The sequence below is a fragment of the Mastomys coucha genome, chromosome X (assembly GCF_008632895.1).
Source record: "Mastomys coucha isolate ucsf_1 chromosome X, UCSF_Mcou_1, whole genome shotgun sequence".
Taxonomy (NCBI): Eukaryota; Metazoa; Chordata; class Mammalia; order Rodentia; family Muridae; genus Mastomys; species Mastomys coucha.
Window position 1 is genome coordinate 129,619,147 of NC_045030.1, and position 6,497 is coordinate 129,625,643.

The following is a 6,497-nucleotide window of genomic DNA, read 5'->3' on the forward strand; positions in this document are numbered from 1 at the left end:
GCGTGTTCTTAAACATGCAGCCACGATGTGCTCTAGTCTCTATGCTTTTGAGAATTAAGTGGCTGATAATCTTGTCTTGCCTCCAATGTACTTAACAAGACACTTTTATTGCCTTCAAGATTCAGCCTTTGCATTCAGCTGTAAGCAGTGTGAGCATTATACATCTCAATATAATATAGATCTCTTTTGATTTATACCATTTGGAGTTTTGGAGCCTCTTGGGTGTATACTTGAACAGTTTTCAACTCCAGTGAATTTGTCATTTCACTTTACAACTACAAAATATTTTGTTTGTTTTTTTTTTTTAATAATTTCTTCTTATTGTCTTGTTCATATTTTTCTTTCCATTTTTTCTTTTGCTCAATGACTGCATTTAACATTTTGAAGACATTTAAAATAGTTATTGGAAAGCATTTTCTGGGCCACAGAGATGGCTCACTTGTGTTGGTTGCTGATCAGGACTGGCCTGACTTCTGCCTCTGGGGCAAACATGGAAGGCAAGAACTGATTACCATAAGTTGTTCTCTGGCCTCCACACTTGCTCAGTGATATGTATGTGTGTGTACGAATGAATAAATAGACTGTCATAAATTTTTAATGTAAACAAATAAAAGATCACTCCTTGGTAAGTGCTCTCACGACGGCTGTGGCTTCAGTTTTTTTCCTCTCAGGGAGATGCACTTTCCTGTTAACTTGTATGCCTTCTGCTGCAAACTGAACATTTGAGTAACATGGTGCGGCAACTTTAGCAGTAAGAGTCTCCATCATCTCTAAGATGTATAGATGTGTGTATGTATGTGTGAGTAGGAGGAATGCTGACTAATAGAGTTGTCTATTTGTTTAATAAAATTTACAAAATACTTCTAACTGGTTGATATCAGTGAAGCATCTTGTAGGCTTAGATTTTTCTCAAAACCTACTTGATTTAGGGTTCTTGAACACTTCAACCTCTCTTCTAGCCCATCAATGAGAGGTAGGGAGAAAAGAAAGTTAATAGAAAAAGAGGGTTGTAGACTTGTTTAGAAGTACTTCTTTGGAAGAGATTCCACTCTTTGTTGTCAGGATACCACCAGTCCAGTCCAATAGCAAACACCAAACACAAATCAGTAGCAGCAGACACCACAAGGTTCCATCGAATTGGCATGGGTCAGCTGAAGGGGCAAGAATCTGTTGGAAAACCACAAGAAGTTCAGTGTATTTCTCTCTACAAAGGGAAGACGAGCAAACTCCAGCGAAGTGTTGGATGCTGTAGCAATACAAGAGCATCCTCTCACTGTCTGTGGGGTTATATTTATATTCTTTCTAAACATCTTGTGCCCTCTTAAGCATCCACTCCAACAAAACATCATATGCTCTCTCATGTGTCTGCTTCAGCAAAACATCCTCGCACAAGACAGTTTCCAGAAAAATATCATGTGACCCAAATGAGTTTCCAAAGAAACCAGAAATTTCCACTTCACATCTTTTTTTCTCAGTATGTCCTCAACTAGTGTTCTAACATAATATTTATCCTAATGTTAAAAAAAATTAAATTCAAACACAGAGCTAAAAGCAGAATGCTTCTTTCAGTATTTGAAAAACAACTTAGATAATGGACTTTGTCACAGTTTCTTTTTATGTTTTTGAGCATATAGAACTCCCCACTAAGCACAGAACACAGCACAGGTTTTCATGTGTTCTGTTCTCATAATTACCCCTTTGAATATATTAACACATTTGAACATTCTTCCTCCTGCCCACAATTTATCAATAAGTATATTGTTTTATTGTTGGTTTTGGCTTTTTGAGGTACAGTGTAGTCGAGCTAACCTGAAAGTCATTATTAGGACCAGGCTGACCTCAAATTTGTGGCAATCCTGAGTGTGTGTGACCGTATCATACCAGGAAGAAGTCCATTATTTAATTTGGAAATTCCTTGGGACTAGCTTCCTGTCCTGATGGTTAATTCTACCTGCAAACTCCATACAACCTAGAATCACTTGGAAAGAGACTCTTAATGAAGAGTTATCTAGATCAAGCAGTCTGCGGTGCATTTTATGGGGTACTGTACTGCTAGTTAATTATGGTGAGAAGAGCCATCCTAGATGTGGGCAGCAGCATCTGCCAGGGACTTAGAGAAAAGAATGTGGAAGAAGAAAAGTTTCCCTTCTTTGCTGCCTTGGCCTTTGCTCTCAATGGTGATTTCACCTACCCTCCTGCTGCAGCTACCGATCCCTTTGCTGATAACAGAACCAGGTGCCTTCCTGCTCCCAACATGAACTGAAGACCAGTATCTCCAAGGCATCCTCCAGGCTTTTGGTGCAGATTGGGACTGCTGAGACACGTAGCACAGCCTTGAGGGGTAAACAACTAGTCCGTTCCCAACCTCTCTTCCACTGTATTGTGCAAACCAACTCAGTAAATATGTCTTTCATGGGCCACTGAGATAGCTCAGCCAGTAAAATGCTGGCTGCCAAGCCTGATGTCCCAATGACCTGAGAAACTGAGGTCTATCTCAATAATCCACATGGTGAAACTAGAGAACAAAATAATTAATTCTGTTCTGCATGGCATCTTCTGACTTCTACATACATGCTTTGGCATGTTCTCTCTCTCTCTCTCTCTGTCTCTCTCTCTCTCTCTCTCTCTCTCTCTGTGTGTGTGTGTGTGTGTGTGTGTGTTTGTATGTGTGTGTGTGTGTGATATGCAATAACTAAATGAATGAATATAGACAGTGGAACATCTCATAGGTAAATCGTCAGGAAAATTTACTAGCTCACAGAATGTCTTACCCCTCAAAGTATGTGATTCTCATACTTCTTTTGTTTAGGTCTCACTATGAAGCCTTGACCAGCCTGGAACTCTCTGTATGGACCAGTCTGGCCTTGAATTCATAGAAATTGTCCTGCCTTCAACTCCCAAGTGCTGGAATTATAGTCATGTACCACCATGCCTAGTAGTTCTCAGATTTCTTATGGAACTCCAGTTAGTTCACTAAATAATGAGTTGTTGCTACTTCCTGCTTTCCACACCTGGCTACCCTCTTACCTACGTATGGAGTGCACATCTGCTATCATTCCATCTTTCCTGAGTCCGTTACCCGAGGCAAAATGGGTGAGAGTACCTAATCTTGGACATTTTCGAAATGGCACTAAATAAACCTGTTTTTGTTCTAAGGTACTCAGGATCAAGAATTTTGTAATAGCAGTGGAAAATGTGCTTAACACACAATGTTAATAAGACTCAGAAAATACTTTAATATTTTCTTTTCCTTTATTTTTATTTTTTTACACTCCAGATTTTATCCCCCTCCTGGTCCACCCTCTGACACCTCCCCCCACTGCTTGCATCTCCACGGAGATGTCCTCACACCCTACCACACCTACCCACTCCCTGGGGCCTCTAGTCTCTAGAGGTACATCTTCTCTGAATGAACCCAGACCCGGCAGTCCTCTGCTTTATATGTGTTGGGGGCCTCATATCAGCTGGTTATGCTGCCTGGTGATCCAGTGTTTGAGAGATCACGAGAGAGGAGCAGGTTAGTTGAGACTGCTGTTCCTCCTACAGGGTCACCTCCTCCTCCTCAGCTTCTTGCAGAGACTTCCCTAATTCAACCACAGGGGTCAGCTGCTTCTGTCCATTGGTTGGGTGTAAATATCTACATCTGACTCTTTCAGCTGCTTGTTGGGTCGTTCAGAGGGCAGTCATGATAGGTCTCTTTTTGTGAGCGCTCCATAGCCTTAGTAGTAGTGTCAGCTTTTGGGGCCTCCCCTTTAGCTGGATCCACTTTGGGCCTGTCACTGGACCTCCTTTTCCTCAGGCTCCTCTCCATTTCCATCCCTGTAATTCTTTCAGACAGGAACAATTATGGATCAGAGTTGCTTTTTTTTAAAAAAAAATTAGATATATTCTTTATTTACATTTCAAATGTTCTCCCCCTTTCCTGGTTTCCCCTCCAAAAAAGCTCCATTCCATCCCCCTTTTCCCTGCTCACCAACTAACCCACTCCCACTTCCTGTCCCTAGTATTCCCCTACACTGGGGCATAGAGCCTTCACAGGACCAAGGGACTCTCCTCCCATCAATGATCGACTAGGCCATCCTCTGCTATATATGGTGCTGGAGCCATGAGTCCCACCATGTATAGTCCTTGGTTGGTGGTTTAGTCCCTGGGAGCTCTGAAGGTACTACTTAGTTCATATTGTTGTTTGTCCTAAGGGGATGCAAACCCTTCAGCTCCCTGGGTCCTTTCTCTAGCTCCTTCATTGGGGACCCTGTACTCAGTCCAATGGTTGGCCGAGAGCATCCACTACTTTATTAGTCAGGCACTGGCAGAGTCTCTCAGGAGACAGCTATATCAGGCTCCTGTCATCCAGCACTTGCTGGCATCCACAATAGTGTCTGGATTTGGTGACTGTATATGGGATGGATCCCCAGGTGGGGCAGTCTCTGGATGGTCATGGATCAGAGTTCTTGACTGTGGGACAGCAATGCCCTCCCTCACTTAATGCCCTGTCTTTTTACTGGAGGTAGGCTCTATAAGTTCCCTCTCTCCACTGTTGGGCATTTCATCTAAGGTCCCTCCCTTTGAGTCCTGAGAGTCTCTTACCTCCCAGGTCTCTGGTACATTCTAGAGGGTCCCCCCACCTCCTACCTCCTGAGGTTGCCTGTTTCCATTCTCTCTGCTGGCCCTCAGGGCCTCAGTCCTTTCCCCTCACCCAATACCAGATCAGGTTCCCTTTACCTCCCTGTCCCCTTCCCCACCCAGGTCCCTCCCTCTATCCTCTTGTGATTGCTTTCTTCTTGTCCCAAGTGGGATTGAGGTGTCCTTACTTGGGCCCTTTGGCTTGTTAACCTTCTTGAGTTCTGAGGACTGTATCCTGGGTATTCTGTACTGTTTAGGACTAATATCCACTTATTAGCAAGTACATACCATGCACATCCTTTGGGTCTGAGTTACCTGAAGCTGGAAACAACCCAGATGTCCCACAACAGAAGAATGGATACAGAAAATGTGGTTCATTTACACAATGGTATACTTCTCAGCTATTAAGAACAAGGACATCCTGAGTTTTTCAGGCAAATGGACGGATGGAACTAGAAATTATCATCCTGAGTGAGGTAACTCAGACACAAAAGAATATTTTCTTTTTAAATTGATTATTTTAGTACTAGGTAGGGATCAAATCCTGAGCTTCAGTTACTTTACCCACTGAACTATGAACTTTGCTTTTAGGTTGGCCATGTTAATGTTATAAAATGTATATCTTAAACTCTAATATTATGTTTCTAGTCTTAACTTTCACATTATTATTATTTTTGTAGCTACACCAGGTTTTCTTTGGAGACTATAGGCCAGTATTTTTTCTAACATGTGCCATTCTATCATTCTCAATAGTTATTTTTAAAATGTCACTCTTATAAGCAACCTGTGATTTATTATTTTATCTAATCTACTTGGATTATTCAGCCAACTTAAATTTATTCTGTTGATAATATTTGTGCTATGCCTCTCAATCGATCCCCATGTTCTCTATTCCTACTGATTAAATAAAACTACGAGTGTTTAAGAGATAATTTCTGGATCTTCAAAACTTGTATGCCCAAAGTTTGTCTGTGTACCTATCCATTGACTTAAAGAGTATGGCATCTCTGAGGAGAAATTCTGTCAAAAGTCTTAGTTTCTATAAGGGCCTCATTTTATGTTAAAAAAAAAATTGTCACAAAGCCAGAAAACAACATATGGCTGTGCTTTCATTGACAGGAATAATTTATATCAATACACCAGGTACCTGTTTTCAGTCTCCAGATTGTCCTTGGCTGGTCTTATTAATTTCTGCAGTAGTCACAGAATCTTGGGGATGAGGATATTCAGTTCCACACCTATAACCCTGAAGCCAAAGCTCTATGAATTTCTACATGGTTGACTAGTGTAATTACCTTCCATGATATTTCAAAGGCACCTCAGCCTTATCACATGGAAAAGTAATTAATGACCAGGAGTAAGCTGCCTGTTTCTCTGAACTGGAGATCCTGCTCAGGTAAGGTTCCAACTGCAATACTGGATCTGGTCACAAGGTGGCCCTTTATTCTACACTTTAAGTTTTTATAATACGCAACCAAATTTTGATCAGGAGAAAAAAAAAAAACAATTCTTACAAGTTAGAGAACATTATTTACTAAATATTACACGTTGATTCTTTTCCTTTTTTTCCCCTGAGACAGGGTTTCTCTGTGTAGCCTTGGCTGTCGGCTGTCCTAGAACTTACTCTCTAGACCAGGCTGGCCTTGAACTCAGAAATCTGCCTGCCTCTGCCTCCCAAGTGCTGAGATTAAAGGCATGCGCCATCACCGCCCTGCTACACATTGATTCTTGAAGATGTGTATGCATCAAATCACCAAAGGATTCTGCCTGCACATTTCCTTTCCCTTTTTAACCAACACAATCAATCTAACTTTTTCTTTCTTTTTTTTTTTACTATTTTTTATTAGATATTTTCTTTATTTACATGTAAATTT